Source organism: Phalacrocorax carbo, chromosome 10, assembly GCF_963921805.1.
Source record: "Phalacrocorax carbo chromosome 10, bPhaCar2.1, whole genome shotgun sequence".
Classification (NCBI taxonomy): Eukaryota; Metazoa; Chordata; class Aves; order Suliformes; family Phalacrocoracidae; genus Phalacrocorax; species Phalacrocorax carbo.
This window is the reverse complement of record NC_087522.1, coordinates 13,663,439-13,682,298: the sequence shown is the minus strand read 5'-3', so window position 1 is coordinate 13,682,298 and position 18,860 is coordinate 13,663,439. Positions and strand designations below refer to the sequence as shown.

General features: G+C 36.8%; 1 long non-coding RNA gene across 1 annotated transcript in view; it reads left to right on the top strand.

The window, feature by feature from the left end:
• Window positions 1-17,459, top strand: part of LOC135315119 (uncharacterized) — a 162,927-nt gene extending 145,468 nt beyond the window's left edge. The window contains exons 2-3 of the long non-coding RNA XR_010374564.1: window positions 777-935; window positions 17,265-17,459. This is a non-coding gene — a long non-coding RNA (uncharacterized LOC135315119). The remainder of the gene's footprint in view (window positions 1-776; window positions 936-17,264) is intronic.
• Window positions 17,460-18,860: the final 1,401 nt, after the last annotated feature.

Here is an 18,860-nt window from a genome sequence, read left to right as displayed (position 1 = left end):
TATATTTATTATTATTTGCTTGCATGACTCCATGACTTTCCATTTTGATTCTGGCTTGTCTCTTTTACTACCAGTGCAAGTCTTTAAAAAAATGCATGTTAAATTTGTTTAAGCAGCTCTAATGAAAAACCAAAGCAATATTATTTCACACATGGCAACCAGAAGATCGAAAGGCAAAGCTGACCTTTATTATATTTGTATAAAACATCAATTATGTATAACATATGTTTGCATAAAATGTTCTCCCTATTAATTTATCTTTCACTTCCAGCTGAAATAAGGACATTGAATAAGCCTGATTCCTAGTCTTCGTCTTGCAGCTGAAAAAAGTAGTGGTATGGAAGGTTAGATGTGTACAGGGAAAGGCAAGGCCTTTTACTTGTTTAATTTTTGCTACTTTTATAATGTTTTAGGTTGAAAGTTATTCTTGTGTTCATCAACTCAGTTTTTAATATAAATACCCATCCTCGGTGTTAATGCTTTATAGTACTTTTCTAGATAGCCTCTCCAGAAAGAAAGAAACTTCATTTATAATTATATCAGTGCATTGATTTGTTGTTGCTTTTTAAGTTATTCTAATTGATAATAGGTCAAGCCTATGTTCCTTCATATGGAGAAGATAAGCAAAAAGGCTGCAAGGCCTGCCCTGCTGCTTTTTATCAATAAACCAATAAATATTTGAGGAAAATAATTGTGATGTCTATTTTTTCCTGGACTATGGGATGGCAGCAATCTGTGATGGATCCAATGTCCTGCAATAATCTTTTATCTTCCAGGTGAATGTTGGTTGAGGTGGAGAGAAAGAACAGAGACACCTGCAGGAGAATACATCAAGGAAGAGAGCAGCTTCTGCTGAAGAGAAGCAGATGTGACATGATGTAATGTTGCTTTTCAGGTTGAAAAAAATCCTGCCTAGAGAGTTTTCTGAACAAAAGGTAACTCTCAAATGTGATTGAAGTCACTAATTAATTGTTCTGGTGTTCTGCAGATATTCTGTCCTTATCTGTAGAGGCATGTCTAAGAATACATAGGTTTTCAGAGAGTAAAATGGAGCTGTCTTAGGACTCAGTATGAAAAAAAAAAAACCCAAACAAAAAACCCCCTGCATGTTTTCTTCTTGGGTTTGCACACACTATTCCGTCTACAACCGAGAAAAATTAGGCTTTACTATTAATAGCATGAACAAAATCAGTGGGATTTTATTGGATGGTCTTTACTATGTTTAGGTTAGTTTTGAAAGGTTTGTATTGTTTCTTGTGGTTTTGAAAGTAAGATGGTCAAAGGTTGTATTTGTGAGCTTTATTTCAGACACAGCAAGAATATTATGAGAATATTTATTCTTAAGAGATTTTAACTAAAAAATAGTAGATTTGTGTCAGAGGCTGATCTCTTGCAAATTCCAGTATGATGCATTAAAGACTTTTGAGCTTTTTGGCATTGTTGATTCTGAATCTAAATCTGAGCTTGGCTAATCTTTATTCTGATACATATAAAGCAAATTAATGAATTAACAGAAGCATTGTCATATAGCTGAGATAAGCATAATACCATTTCTGTATTTTTAGAATTATCTCAAAAAGGTTTTGTAAATGTAGGAGTTGAAAAAATTAGGGATCATAAAGGTCTTAATTATGCATCAGAATTCTTCTTACTCATTGTAGTAGGTGCCAGAGGAGGATGATCTGCAAGAAAAGAGAGAAATTTGCCTGTGTGAGAACATGATTTCATACTATGACAGCAACGACCGCTCAAACAAATGGAGTTCAGAACAACCTTTATAGGTTCATGTCATGAGAATACACTGGGGAGGAGGCTTAGTGTCACAGTAGAATTGGATACAAATATTTTTTTTAGAAAAATAGTCCTGTTGTCTTTGCAGCTGTAAATTTGGTCAGAGTAGGTAGATATGACCTGTGTAAATGGTGGACATTCCCTATTTAAATTAAAAAGGAACGTTTACAAAATATAAAAGGGATGGAGTACACAGAATTAACAGTTTAAGGTTTGTGAATCGATTGTATTCGTGCTCTGGCTGTCCCTGCTCAAGCAGGGGGGTTGGACAAGATGATCTCTGGAGGTCCATTCCTACCCCTGTGATTCTGTAATATTTTCCTTACAGTGTTAAACCACTGCTTTGACCACTTATCGGTTGTAACTCTCCAGAGTGTGTCTGGTGTATAACGAGTTTACACAATGTCTGCTGTACTATGTCCCACCTAATGGTTAGACCTTTATGTGTGACAAACATAAATAATAATGCTCATAAATTCAGGCATAGAATTGTGGTACGGCAGGGCATATGTAGGGTGCAGGCTTCCTTGAAGTGTAGAGCATTTTCTGAAATGAGCTGTGTGGTGTAGTGAATTTTTTAGGCTATAAGGTTAGTCCTTCTGACAAAGGAAGTGAATTTTTGTGGAGATGAGTTTTCATTGAGTAGGGAATGGTTTTTCCCTAGGTTTTACTAATCAGCATATATTACTAAGCTTAATTTTCCTATTGCTCCCTACAATTAATTACAATGATTATGTAACTCAGTAATTAAATCCGGGGCATCTGATTGTCTTTTAGCACTTATCAGTTATTTCCATGGGGCTAAGGTGCTTGAGACTGTCCGTATGTGATCATAAATTATATGGTGAAGGCCAGAGAGAGAAATCTATGCCACTGTGATCTAAATATTTTTAGGTAATCCACAATGTATTTTCCCGCTCTTCTTTGTCAGCATCCAAATCCACAATAAAATAGAGATTTAGATTCTCCACTTCTGCTGGTTCTAATGGGAAGATTATTTCCAGTGAACAGTAAATGTTTCATGTTTGCAAACTCTTGCTTGCCACTCCACCTTTTTCCTAGAACAGGTAGCCATATAATCCACTCTCACTAAAGGCAGTTCTGAATGAAAAATATGAAATACAGCAATGTATACTGAAGAACCATTCAGCTCTAATTGAAGTGATGAGAAACTATAGAACCACTCTGGACAAATTTTTATGTAGTCTGAATCAGACTCCTTCCTCTGAGAAGATTGTATCCAACCTTTAGAAAGCAACGTTATTGGGTACGTGCTTGACAAATGTGGGAGCATACCTGAGTGCAACTTTCTGAACACCTTTTAATTGTGCAGACTTCTTTTTTTTATTATTATAAAGAATAGTTCAAGATAAGAAACAGCAGGTTGCCAACTTTCCAGAGTTTTTCAAACTATTTTTGCCTAGAGATTAAAATTACTCCTGTGGAAATGTTCAAATACAGTTAAGGAATAGCTTGTCAAAAATTATTTATTCATCTAATGATAGATATGAATATCTTATGGGATTTTATAAAGTGCCTGAGCACGTTGGAACTAATGAAGTTTAAGCACCTAATATGTTTAGCTTATCTTAAAAATCCTGTGAGATGCTGGTGCAATATTATAAGAGAATTTTTTACAGACTGACATAAAATATCTTAGACCCAACCACATTTTCAAAAGTGCCTTAGCGATACTTAATTGATTAAATTAGAGATAAACCACCAACCCTAGTATTTAAAACACCGAATATAAATATGCAGAGAAGCATTGTTGCATTTGTGAAGGTTTAAGGTTGGGAAAGAAACAAGGTTTGTAGGCAGAAGTGGCTAATGCCTTTGAAATACAGAATTATTTTCCAATATTTTCATCGTATCTTCTTAGTGTGTCTGACAGCCTGTTTGCCTTTTCCAGTGGTATCTAGTCTATTAAAATGTATTGCTTCCCTGAGAAAACCTTGTATTTCAACACAAATATCAATCTGTTAGTTATTAAAATGAGAGTTTAAAAAACTTTCCCTACTTTGTACTTAAAGAAAGCTAAAGCGTAAGAAAATGTAACAGGAGCTCCTCTTGGGATTACATTCAGTGACAGTAACAATAAGTACTTCTTAAAGAAGTGCCGCATCTTCCAAACAACTAACTCTTTCTTTCTGAAAGACAGATCAGAAAAGCCTCTGAGTAGCTCAAACCAAGCCCCAATTATTATTCTATGGAGACAGAAACTGCAACTCTTCACTATTCATGATAAAGGCAGCTAAAGTCCCTTGGGTTTTATGGGCATGCTATGCGACATCCTCGAGCAACCCTGTGTCTAGAGACTCTTTATCAGTCCAAGCAGTACTACATGCTGTACTTAGCTGCTAGGCTTAGGTTTCTATGTGTTCAGGCCAAACTGGCATTTGTATTAGATAGTATGCTGAAATTCCAAGTCAATGTTCTCATGGAAGTGTGGTTGAGCAGAGTGAGGCCAAAAGAGTTCAAATTCAGTGCAACTCCACCTTATTCTCATTAAAGCTGCAGTGGTGGACATGACAAGACCCATACCAGCATTCTACTTTCCCACTGTGCAGTTTTTGTAAGCAAAACATGAGTGCCTGCAATGAAGTCTCAGCAAAATCCATGAGATTGCCTCTGCATAAGGCACTGAGATGCCTCGATGCTGTAAATCATCTCTTGAGACACCTGTATTTCTACTTTAATGTAGAGGGAACAGAGCTAAGTTCCTGACTTAGCTGCCTCATGCGAATACCAAAAGTTAGGCTGAAGTTGCTCTTGTTTACTTTCAACTTGAATGGAAATGCAGGAGGTTCATTTGGTGAAGGAATGGGAAGATAAGTCCTGAGCTGGCTCTGTAAGAGTCTTCTTACAGGAGTGAATACCTAGTTGTATCTTTTGTTTGCGTTTGCCAGGCCTCTGCAGATCCTACTCACGCTGACTGAAAGGTCTTTTGTACCAGGTTTTGAATTTTTTGCCTCATTGTCCTGAAGGAAAGTTTGCCAGTTATGCCATTTCAATAAATTGCACATGCTTTGCTATATTTTAACCTCTGTTCCTTTGCTTTTGAAGGCTTAGCTGGAGAGTGAGAACTGCCAAAACTGCAACTGTGCAGTATTTCCTGGCCTGGCAAGTTTGACATTTCTCTCTTGCTGGCAATGCCATGAATAGCTGAATGATAATGTGGTTGCTGCTATTTAAGCCTTTCCTACACCTGTCTTTGTTCATTTGCAGAGATTTAATATTTGATTTTAAATGACAAAAATGGAAGCATTTCCAATCTAGTAGAAGGAAAACATGTTTATAAAAGCTCCTTTCCTTTATACTGGTAAGGTACAGGCCAATTAAAAGCAGCTTTTACTGGAATTGGTCAAAGGCCTTTACACAGGGGAAAGGATCATAATATGTATATGCAGTCCAGAGCTGAATTTAGGCCTGAGTTAGTCTCAAAGCTACTGGAAACCCAAAATCTGGTGGTTTAGATACCATCCCTTCTCTCCCACATGGAAGGCACTTTCAAAACCATACACTTCAATCACATAATTGAAACACCAGGGCTCTGTGACAGGTACCTATCTCCTGAGGAACTTGCACCCATAAATATTTTGCCAGACATGAATATTTTTTCCACCTTCTGAACTTCGTGAGAAAGAACATTGTGGCTTGTCATTTGAATACTGAAGTTGCAAGCTGATAGACTATAGACAGTTATAAATTGAGGAGTTGAGGCCATATCTGTTCTTCTCTATTGTCCCATTCCTGCAACGGGTGAATAGAAGAAACCGCTGATCATAACAATGTATATCTTTAAGTTTCCAGAGTGCCTGGCAGAGGGAGCGAGTGTCTCCTGTGGATAGCTCTGCACCTCAAAATATATGGTAGTAATTAAATTACTGCTAATTGAGTTTAGTAATCCAAAGGCTCAAACACTAACCAGGTAAAATAGGAAATATGAAAAAGGGAAATACCTTTTCTGTAACTTTTAATGTTTTTCATCTCATAATTGCCTAACCTGCACTGAGAATTGCTTTCTGTCATATCTCCCATCTCATTTGAATTTGTTATTCTTAGATTTCTTTTCCTTAGGGGCAATTTTGTTTCTAGTTGCTGTTTGCTTACAGGATTGGAAATAGAAAAAATTCACTGCTTGTCATAAAACAATTTGCCTGAGAGAAAACAATAATGCTACTGAGGCGACTGTACAGTTACATTGCTTGGTAAATATTTGCTTTTTACTGATTACTTTTATTTTCACAATTCCTCTCTCTCAGCCCTTCACAGCCTCTAATTCCAGAGGATATATTCCCTCTTGCTCCAAAGCAGGATACATCAGTTAGACTGATAAAGGCAGTTGTATTAGCAGTAGGTAATATTATAGAATAGAGACAAATCAACAATAACTAATGGTAACAATCTGTCATTAAAAGAATAATTTAGAAATGGCAACCAAATGGATATTTTTCATTTTTTCCTCCAAGTCCTGAAATCATGAATCAAGATTTTTAAAAGCAAGCAACTGAACTTAATTTGTGTGGGGTACGTTTTAATGACATCTGGAAAGGTAATCTTAGTTTTGTTGCTTTATGTATTTTAAAAAGCTCCTGTTGGTCTTAACTGTGCTGGCTAACAATTTTCCTCTTCTGGCCTTCTCTGAATTTTCTACGAGTTCTACCTCTTGATTTATGTGTGTTATTGCCAGTTGCCTTATTTTTGTAATTTATTAAGTATTCTTTTCTTATTACTTAATGGATTATTTTGTATCTACAATGAACCTTTAAAAATTAGTAGGTCTCTTTGATCATTATTTTGTAGCACTTGGAAAAATAATAGCATTGTAACCTCCTCTCATGCTTTTCTGTTAAATTCACATCAATAATCATTCTGTTTTGTTATTGCTTCTATCTTTCCGAATTTGGTTCTTTAAAAGCACTGTAGTTTAGACTTTATTTTGCTTGCACATAAGAAATGCAGTAGGATGACTGGTTTTACCTCAACTATCACAGTTTTTTTAGGTCTCAAAGTAAAGTCTAATATAAATTACCTAGCATATTGGATGCAGGCCTTTTTGATTTAGGAAATTATCTTCCCGACTAGCACCAGCCTTTTAAAGTACACATTTCATATTGTAGCCCTGTGTGTTAATGCAACATTTTTCTCTAAGTAGAAACTATAAATAGATATTAGGAACCCAGGCATTTTTACTTTTTCTGGTTTTATTGTCTGTAAAAAATGTCATTTATATTCCATCTCATCCTCTATCTATTATCATACGGAGCATTCAGGATCACTTTCATACTATTTTTCGGTGAATCAGAGAAAGTTAATTCTATTAGTTAATTCTATTTTTTACACAGTTTTCTCAATTTTTGTAAAACTCCAGTTTCTGCTTATCAAACAGATACAGAATCTATGCCTGCAGTTGTTCTATAATGCAACATTTTTCTCAAATTAGATATTTTTCCATAACTTCTTTTGTACTTGAGGATGAGAAACAGTAGCTTATATCTAATAAATGTCAGGCAGAAGATGTGCCAAGTTTTCAATAGCAAAATTCAGTGAAACCAACGGCCTAAAAGGTGCAATATATTGTTTGGATTCACAGGCTAGCAAGGGTTGTTAGATATGTCCTGATCCTTTTATGCTAACATTTTTGGTAGAAATTAAACTCTTGAGGTTAAACCAGATACTCAGCTTGCTCACCTATCCTCAGTTTCCTCAGATTTTTCTTTTATTTACAACGCCCTTGGAATTAGGAAACTTAAACTCTGAGAGCTCTCTCATTATACCTTGTGAAACAAAACCAGTATGTACAATAAATATTAGGTATTTATGGATAAAATAAGAAGTCATGTCCTCCTCAAAAATCACTTCCCTTTGCAGCCACAAAATGGTGTCGACTTCCAATGCAGTAGAAATATTTGAAGTTTGGCAATGTCTGTTTCTCTTATTGACTTCTCTCCATAGCAAAGCAGCATGTTTTACATATGGGGACACAGTTGGTACAATACTCCACAGGCCAGTAAAGAATGTGGATGGTTTTCAGTGTTGCCAGAAGAATATCTGAGGCCTTTTTGAGGATCTGTCTGAATAGCACTGCTCCAAGGATACCCTTTTTAAATTTTTTTTCTCTCTGCACATTGTAATTTAAAAATTCACCTTGATCTGAAAATAACAGATCTTGTTTTTGCAAATTTGGACAGGGATTTTTTTTCTGAGTTGGTGTCGTATTGTTACATCCCCACTGTTTTTATTCTTTGTAGTACACATTTTTAAAATGCAACTTAAAAATAAAATCTCCTGGCTGCAGCAAGGATTATCACATATTAATTTGATATGCTTGCTCTGAGCGATTTTGTTGTTTTATTGCTCTTCACAGCATTTTAAAATTTCAGTATTTATAACCTATTTTAGAAATTATGATCAGAAGATATTAGTCCTACCTGTGAAGGACAGATGATATAAATTTTTACATCTTATTAGGCTCCTAGATTTACCCTGAACACATACATGAAGTCTGCTTGAAATATTGGCCTCCTACACAGCTACACTCAAATTACTGGGTAGATGGTCCCACTGGGGTTCCTGTTTTGTACCCTGCAACTGTCAAGATGCAGTGTGCCAGAGAGGATCCTAATGATAGCTAAGAGTCCCAAAACTTTCAGTTTTCATGGCAACCACACAGTCTGTTGTACAATAACTACTGCTTTGTCACATGTTCCAAGTTGAGCTTTGAAAACAGTTGGCAGTAGAAAAGCATCTTTTTATGCCTTCTCTCTACAGAGCCTGATATTCTTGCCTGATGCATTTTGTTAGTGCACAAGATACATCTCTTTCCATGAAATTAATTGGCAGGGGCCTTCAGCGATATTAATGGCTACATGATTAGCTTGCTGTTCATGGCACTATGATAACGAGAGTTTCCTTCGGGGGAACACTGATCTGATCCTCAGCTTGCACGCTCTTCAGTGGAAGCCCATGAAGGTTATAGTCAGAGGTGAGGAAAGGAGTAATGTCAGCAAGAAAAATACCCATTAGCTGCAGATATCCAATTAGATATCAGCTAGGTGGGGCTGAACACAGTCATTTGTGGGAGCATATTAGGGGGAGAAGAGGCCTTTCACAAACACTCCTCTCAAAGGTCTGTTGTCTCTTCCAATTGCTCTGGATCACAGTCCCAGAATGGTGCTGGGGCAGGAGCTTTTGATACTGGTGGCAAAAAACCCCCCCACAGTCTGGGCTCCCTGACTATTATCCTGCAAATAGTGTTAAATTATACAGATCTGTGTAAAATATCTAACTTTCACCTGCTACTCCAAATGGCAATAAGATCTGAGCTGCTGCCTGCTGAAAGCCATGAAAATGACCCAGTAGCATTTAATGGGCTCCAGATCAGACCCAGGATATCCATTTTGCAACAGTCTTTAGGACATGATTCCAAAAAAGTGCACAAATGCATGCCTAACCTTAACAACCAAATATACTCCATCTGAATAGGGGTATCTTGAATCAGGGTGTGGTTGTTATGATCATTATTAATAAGAAGCAGTCTACTGCAGATGTGGCTGTACATTCGTAGTTGATAGAGTGGTTTGTAGAGATCCTTAGGTTTTGATCGGGGAGCTTTCTGAATGAATGGCTTTCTCAGATGTGACAGTCACAGGGGCGGTTTCAGAAGGGAGACCTACTTCAGGGTGGACCTCAGTATAGTGGAAATTTTTCATAAAAAGTGTGATGACAAGGGATTTAGATCTATTTACTTTTTTCTTTTTTTTTTTTTTTTGCCTGCACAATTGCAACCAATTTATTCAACAGGCAACATCTGGTACGTTTCTGTGTCTTCATGGTACCATAAAAATCTCTAAATGATTAAGGTGAAAAGGTCATTAAAACCCCTTTGATCTGGGTGAGTATAAGACCAGGGAAAAGCAGTTAGATCATCTAATCTGACCTGGGTATCCCAGGTATGTTGAATTTCACTCAGATGTTATTAGGTAAAACCCAAATATTTAAATTATATTATTGAACTTTCAGGGTACTGACCAGTGTGCCATATACAGGAAGGAGCTGGACTAACTTTGTTGCTGTTTCTGGTAATCAGGTGAAATTTGCTGTAGTAATCACCAAACATGTTCCCCTGTCCTCTGGTTTTGAAGGATTATATATTGTTAAAAATCCCCAGTCAACCAAACAACAAACCCCACACTGATCAATATAGTCCTAAGTTAGTCAACAAACTATGTGTCAAGACAGAAACTTTGCCGTACTAATTTGTAGCAGATATTCATCTTACCTGGTTTCTCAGCTCCAACTGTGGTCAAGCACTGATTCTCAGAAAAAAAAAAGTGAAGGGAAAAAATCCTGGAATAACTACTCCCTCATCTAGTGCCTCTGCATTAGAATATGCTCATGACCTTCTGCAGGCTGTCCTGCCATGGTGCAGATATACCTGACCCAATACCACCAATCAACATCACCTCCAACAAGAAATTATTTCTTAACAAAATCTCAGCTACTGCTCCATCAGCCTTTAAAGCAGGCTGCAAGTTCTAGCCCTAACTCACTCTTGTAGCTGCCTTTCCATGACTGCCCTTTTGCTTCCTGTACTTGATCTGACCTAAACGTTTTCTTTTATTTTGCTAAAAATAGGTGGTCTAAAGCTTTCAGCAAAATGAAGTGACCTGTTCAGAGACAAACTGCAACGTTAAAGAGTGCATTTGCCTTTTAGCAAACATAATATGCACCAAATCAATTACCTCAGTAAAGGCTAAATAGCATTTTACTGTGCTGACCAGGGAGCTCCAAGCTTCTCCTGTCTCACACATTTTGTTGCTTTGAGAATGGTTTTCTTCATAAAAGAAAACAGCACTGGTTAGGAGTTGTTTGGAATTAAAATACTCAGCCAGGCTGGTGTTTTGGATAAGTACAATGATAGAACAAGAGCAATTGGAACAGGAAAAATCATTTTCATTTTCAGTTAGATTGGCATGGACATAACCAAGAAATGTCAATAGGTACCAAATGTCAAGTAAAATACTGTGACACTGTAATTTGGCATAGTCTTTATCTGCTTGCTCTCTCCCTATCTCCTTCATCCATAATTTACATATCATTAATGGGATGAAAACACACAAACAGACCTTAGAAAAATATGTGGATGCCTCCAGTCTCAGGATTTGGGGTTTCATGACAAAATAAAGTATCTATGCGATTCAGGAGGCCAGGTCTTATTCTCCAGTGGAGTATGCAAACACAGCTGCTGCTCTGAAAAATACACAGCCTACATCTACGTGACAGAAAAGGGAGGAAGGGAGCCAGGAGGTATGTGGGGGTTAAAAGGAGACCAGGGCAGAGCCAGAAATAGATCCAGTTTCTATACAGCACCGTCTTTCAAGATACAAGTTGCAGGATGGACTAAGTGTAGATCCAGATGCACATTTTCTATCTGGAATTTTAGACCTGACACTGTCTGAGGTATTGCTTCACATTCCTGTTTTATTCCCTCTATGATTGTAGTGTGAATTAACAGAACAGGCAATTACAGTCTCTGAACATGCTAGCCTGTTTATATCATTGCTTGTTATTTACATGATGGTTTGAACAGCTGCTTTGGGAAGCGGGTTTTTTTTGTATGGAATTTCCCCTAATACTGTGTCACTTGAAAGTTTGAAGTGCTGCTGCAGGTATTCTGAGAAAAGCCTATCAACAGGGGAAGTTTCAATGCCGTTCAGTTCCTTCTGCTGTCTCATCTAAGTTTAAAAGAGCCACAGCTATAGTTGTTTAACTGCATTTTATGGGGACTCGTTCCTGGGATTTTGGCTAACTAGGAAGTAGAGTTTCCTAGTCAGTGACTTTCCCCGTAAGTTTCCAGATATGAAGTAAGAGTCATATTTTCTTCAGAAGTGTTCCTTGCTGGCCCTATGGATTGCATCTCTTGCTGTGATCTAAGGGACAGTGACACCCTGCTTAGTTTTCTCAAAGCATTAACACAAATCCTGTGGAACTTCTGAAAGCTCTGGCTGGGGAGGAGATAGACTTTCTTTCTTCTGCTTCCCTTGCCTTACTTATTTGGTGTCTCAGGAAAATAGGCACGCCGTCTTGAGGGACCGGATTCCCCAGAAGGGGCCATCTCCTGGGTATCCATGTCTGTTAATTGATTATTGCATATTTTGTTTTGCATTTGCTCTGCATTTGTCTTTCTGGTATAAAGTTGTTACTATCAACATTGACTTTAAATCAATTCCCTGACGTTGACAGTGGCCGTAATTGATTTTCAAAAAGCAATTATCTTTGTTGTGGAAAAAGTCCAGATATAATTCACATTAAAATATACCAAAACCTATAAACCAAACCACTGGAAGTCTGAGTGTTCCAGCAAGATCAACCCTCCAGTTTTAAGCGTATGTCTCTGCAAGATGAAAGGCACTTTCACAGAGCCATGAAGTAGAAAATGAAATTACAGCAATTAATTTTAGAAATTTGATGTGTTGTGTTGGGAATACACAGATAGATTCACATATGATTAGATCCTTCCATGTACAATTAAATGTTACCCCCCTATAGAACTCAGCATCACACAGACATTTTAAGAAGGGCAGATGAATTTTATATCAATTAGTTTTTCCTCTACTCTGCATTTGCAGGCAGGTTTTGAGGCAGAAATAACAATGTGCACAAAGTGCTGATACCTAGTGTTATGGAAATCATGTCTTTACACTCTTCTGAGACCTAAATGTTCCAATTTCCATATTAAAGGTAAACTGGCTTAGTGTCTATATCTTTCCTGAATCCTCAACTGAATGAAAATATTGGCTCTTGAAAGTGATATGATTTCTAAATACTGAGTCTCTAAACATGATAATCAATGCAACATCATGGACACAGCAAGGACTATTTGAGTGAATAGTGCCATGTGAGGTGCTCATAAAACTGAGGCTGTGTTTACTCAAATTCTCATGACAGACCCATGAGTTTTTGTCAGGTAGTTCAGCCCAGTAGCACAGAACTCATGATCGGGTTTGTTTAAATTAAGCATACAATCAACGTAACTCAGCTTCTCATTACCACACATGTGAATGGCTTATAAATATGTTTTTTTAGAAAGTCTCAGTGTCTGCAGAAACTCAGCACAGTTCCTTCAATGTTGCCTGGCTTCCTTGAAAAGATCCCAGCCTTTACCCCCTTTTTATTCCAAGCATTAATTGTACCATGCTTATAATCTGAAATGTGTTCTAATGTCATGATTATCTTCAAACATAGGGTGAGCAGTGAAAAACCTTGTAGCTCAATAAGTTTATCTGACATTTTAATTATATTTCAAAACTTCAACATATCATGTCCAGTCATACTCAGATATTTTCAGTTAGAAATAAATTAATTTTAAAAGATGGTTTTATCTGCATGGCCCAGTGTCATTTAGAATAAGGCATACTTTGTAAATGTATGTTTCTGTGCAGAAGTAAACTTTAGAATTAATCCCAATGAAAATGGAAAATACTTGTGGGAGGACTTTAAACTAAGTTTAAACTAAGGTTTAAACCTTAGAACTTCCTTTTGTTCACTTCTGAGTAGTGTCCAGTGCAGTTACAAAATAAAAATGTGTAGTACCCCACTCTTGCTTTGGAGTACAAGTTTAAGATTAATTGCCAGCATTAACAGAAATGTATAAAGTTGACGCAAGGAAGCAAAGAAAACAAATCTATAAGATATTTGTCTTATAACTGATGAATTACTTTTTTTTGATCATTAAAAGTAGGTGTCTGCATTACTGTAGAACTTCTGGTAAGCTTATGATCAAGCAATGTCCATTTATTTTAGAATGTCAAGATCAGTTTAACCTCAAGATGGTGCTAGATGGTTAAATTGGCTGTCACAACAGCTATTGTTTGTCATTTAAATTTTTGCAGAATGATAAAACATCAATAACATGTAATTGGTTAATAACCAATAAGAAAGGATAAAGGCTTCATATTAAAGTGCATCACTTTTATGGATTAATATTTTTATCTACCTGAGCAAGACATCAATTTATTTGAAAATATATTGATTATATCAATGTCTCAGAAAAAAAAAATAGTGTTTGGGAAGAAACAGAGCATATATAAAAGTCACCAGAACAACAGTAATAGAAGATATACAGTTTGCAGTTTGACATCTTACCTAGTTATTAGAATCAGACAGTCTGGGAGTAATGGGAATGTTATTCTGGCAAGTTAAAGTAATTGAAACCTATCAGATAAATACTAAATACTTAAAGTTCTTGAAGAACTTAAAGAAGTTTTTCTCCATCATTCAAAATAAATAATCTCTAGAAGCACTTCAGTTATTCCAGATCAAGCAGCTTTCATGCTAGAAGATGGTTATCCAGGGCATGGCTGTGGTATTCAAGATACACCAGTGCTATGAAAGTGATAAGATCCTGCTAGTGCAAACACAGAAGACGTGATATAATGTACCACTATACACGTTCTTGGATCAGCAGGGAAATGAGCTGCGCTGATACAGCAGTACCATTATTCTGACAACTTTCTTAGCACAGGCAGTTGTATAGAGAATGTAACTGCAGAATAGAAGATACAGACTGCTGTTGGGGTTTTTCCCTTCAGTTATGGCACCAGGTCTGATTTTCTAGTACAGCCAAACAGTGGCCAGATGACCAGAAATTCATCTTACAGCTTCCTTCCTTCTGAAACAGTTAAGAGAAAGATTTTTTAAAAAGCCCATGAAAATGTCGTTACTGTTTATGTGAAAAAAGTAGTGCTAGGTTTGTATAAACTGTTTGTAACTCACTACGGTGGTCACTAAAATGGACCTACTCACTTTGAGAAAATCTTTTTCACAAATGAGATGTGGGTCTGCCTGAAGATCCTGGTTCCTAGGCATGTCTCCTGCTATAGATAAGTGTTGGAAAGCAGGGAACCTCTCTTCCCTGCACCGGGTATTTTTGTTGTTATTTTTTTATTCTTTTGTCTTTTTTAATGATTGATTTTTTGGCAACAAGACTTAATCTTTTAGAAAAGCTGCAAAACGGGAACAATTTTTGTGTCAATTTAATTTATTTTGCACCAGAAAAAGGCCTTTCAAAAAGATGGCTGTTTAATGTATAATCTTATAAATGAATCAGCAAAATCATATGGGGACATGAGGATGTGCAGTGACAGGAGGCTTTTTGTTAAATTTTATTTTATTTTTATTTTTTTAATTTTTTATTTTCACAAGCATTTATTTTGATACCTGCCAAAGTTTTTATAATTGTTTAATGCAAGCAATTACTAATGAAGTGGCTGAATCAGCCAAGACAACATCACAGAAATGTGAAAAACTCTGGCATTGAAAAGGGCTGCTTGATCTCCTGAAATAATTGGAAATTTCCCACCATTCTTTGTAACCTTAAAAATGAAGGTTTTACAGTCTCTCTCATTTGTAAACCTGGACTGATATAAATGAATACAGGGCTGCCTATGCTGCACAAAGTCTTAGTTTCCTTATTGTTTATATAATGCATTTTCTCGGAGAGAAAGAATCCGCTAAATGTAATTGTTTGGCTATATAAAGCAGGGAAATAGAAACAAGACTGTCTCTCCTGCCCACAGATTTCTATCAGAAACAGATAAAAGTATAAATAGCCTAGGAGACAGTGTCTTCTTAAATTATGATCCTAAGGTTAGTGGGGCTTTTCAAGAAGATTATTCTTGTCTAGATAGTTATAAAGAAAATGGAAGTTGATTTAAGGTTTTATTATAGGCAAAGTAATTCTACATCACTCATATTCAGTATTTAAGCAGGAAGATATTTTATGTATAATTTTAGAAAGTTATTCAGGAGGAAATACCATACTGGTCATCCCAGCTATCTGAAAATCTATTTTTAAAAGTATTGCAAAAGGAAAATACATGACATTTTTTAGAACAGTGAGGGAATCAACATACTATGATATTTTCATTAGATTAAATTCCAAAGTGACATTCCAGCTAACAGAAGGAGAGAGACAGTAATAAAATTCATGCTTACATGGTTCAGGATTAATCAAAGGGATAGCTAGGGTAAGAGTGTCTAACTAAAAGTCATTGTAAGTCACAAATACATAAGGATAGATGATTAATTGTGTTGTCCACGTTGGGCAATGACTGTGCAGGACAAATTGCATTTAACTTGGCCAAAAACGAGTTTAAAAACCAAAAGCACTGAGTGGCAATAAAAAAATAATATAATATTTGCTTCCTCCCGAAGCATTGTGTATTGATAGAGGGAAATGGTTCCCTTTGGCTTCATAGTGGAATTTAGTTGTCTACAGATATAGATCCTGAGAGGATCCTTCCAGTTTTAGACATAAAGCTTCCCGAGATGTAGAGGCTGAATGTTTGCAGTGACCTCTGCCACACAAAGATCATAGTCAGCATCTGGATCTCCATATGGAGGACAAAACTTTTTGTATTACAAAAAAGCTTTCCAACAACTATTTTGGCAGGGACAATCATAAAGAGAGTATTTGAGCATCTTATTACACTGTTAATGTATTCCCATCAGGAAGTTAAACTAATTAACTCCTCTCTTATGCATACCTTGGTGATATTTTTACATTTCCCAGGGCACATAACCAGTCACAAGAAAAGGAAAATGTCACCTTTCAATAGTCACTCCATAGCAGGTGCTGGAGGACATTCTTAAAGCAAAATGATTTGTGTGCTGTTAAGTTTCTTGATGAGGTAGAACAAAAGATCATGGTTTCACCTGACATCTTTGCTTCAACTTGGTGCATATCTTCTCTTTGTCTGTTTTTTAAAATTTGTACTTCTTTATGCTCTTGATATCACAGTTTCCTATTCTGCTTGTGTTCTCTGATTGCCAGGGGAAAAAAAAAAAAAAGAATTATTTGAGCATTGAGAGATACAGATAAAGAGCTACTGGAGAGTCCAGCAATGGACCTCTGAGATGGTTAAGGGACTGGAGCACCTCACATATGTGTAAAGGCTGAGGGACTCCCAGCCTGGAGAAGAGAACGCTCAGGGGGGATCTCATCAACATGTACAAATATCTGTAGGGAAGATGTGAAGATGATGGAGCCAGGCTCTTTTCACAGGTGTTCAGCGACAGGACAAAAAGCAATATGCACAAACTGAAACACAGGAGGTTCCCTCTGAGCATCAGGAAACACTTTTCTACTGTGAGGGTGACTGAGCACTAGCACCGGTTGCCCAGAGGGGTTGTGGGTTCTCCACCCTTGGAGACATCCACAACCTGTCTGGACAAGGCCCTAGGCAGCCTGCTGTAGGTGACCCTGCTTGCGCAGGAGGGTTGGACAAGATGACCTACAGAGGCCCTTTCCAACATCAACGATTCTGTGATTCTGTGAGGCTGTAACATTGCTGTTCAGTGTTTCTGATGTCATCTGTTACTATAAAGCAATGATGAGGCAATAAAAGACTTGGATCTCTTTAGCCTTGAACTAAACTGACTAACCCACTTACATTCTTTTTTGTTAGGGTTTCATTTCTTCAATCAGTCTGTGACAACAAGGCCTAAGAAAAGCATCCTTCAGAATAAAACAGATTTCAGCAATGAACATTGGCCAAGTAGAGCAGAATATAATTTAGGTGAGTAATGAAGGACAAAACACAATACCAGTGCCTGTATGCAAACTCATTCTCCCATGGCAATTTATAGTATTCTTACTATTGTGAGGGAGTACATTCTTTTAAATGTATTGTGGAAACCAACAGTAACACAGAAGGACAAGGACCATTGTCTGCATCTGCCTAATGCTTCTAAATGAGGTATTTTTAGTGAATTGGAATCTAAAATGTCTTGTGTGTCAGTCAAGGTCATTTTTTTTTTAGCTTCTCTGATGCACACAATGAAGCTACTGTATTAAATGCAATTCAGCATAATATCCCTAATTTAAGATGTAGACAATTATGACGGATTAACCAGAGATAATAGCTGTGAACCTGATTCTTTATTACCTGGATCAGCGATGTTGGAAGAATAAATGGAAGGCATAAATGAAATAATCTGTTGCTGAGCAGTTGAAGAACATACTAAATCACCTGGCTAACCAAGAATGAAGATTATGTTTTTGAACTGACAGAAAAAATCATGGTTAAGGTCACTGTAGATTTATTACCCCAAGGAACATTAAAATAAACTGGGTTGTTTTTGTATTATAATTAACTAAAAGAAGACTCAATCTTCAGCCAATTCTCTGCTGCAGGCTCACGAATTTGTACTAGAATTAATTAGATGACAATGTCATCTGATCAAATTGATGGAAATCGATTGAAAGGCATGAAATCTATGTTTTCAAAGGAGGCAGTGAAGATTTTGGCAGCAATTCCTTGTCTGGCGTTTAGGAAGTTCCACTGTTGGTTAACTTTCTGTTCCAAAGCCAGGATGAGCACAGGGCTTGAGTTTGTTTTGGGGGTTGTGTTTTTGTCCCATCCCCACCCCAGCAGATTTTGTGAGAGGAAAGAAATTCTGGAAGATGTAAATATAATGTTCCACCTTCTATTTTGAAATGTCTAGACTATTCAATGGATATTAAATGCAATGAACTTTAACTATATTTCATGAAAAAATAGAAACATATTTTGAAAACATTTACAACCATTGTTCAAATGTTTATTATTTAAAAAATACACTTTCATCAAAATTCATGTGTAAATGAAATTTCAATTCCTGTCAAGACACCATTGTTACTGAATAAAATTGGATGAAAACATGCTGTAAGTCCTATTCAAGACTATATGTCCCCTAAAACATTATCTTCCTGTGGGACTCGGCCACTTTGGAAAACTTAGGCCCAGATTCATCCCATGTAGCTTTAATAGTTTCCCTGACATGCTGGGCAAGGAGTCTCTTTGCTGGTATGGCCAATGCAGAATGATAAGCAGCTCCAGCAAGGCTGCATCCCACGTGGTAATGCCTGTTCTCTCCATTGATGAGAGTGCCAACGTATTTAGACCTGCAGTGTTTAGAAGATACACAAACCAGCAGTAATTAGGTAGTTGAGTGAAGGACCCATGGTTTATTCCTGCTGGTAACCCTAACAAAGACTATTACAAGTCTTGGCCATTAAAAAT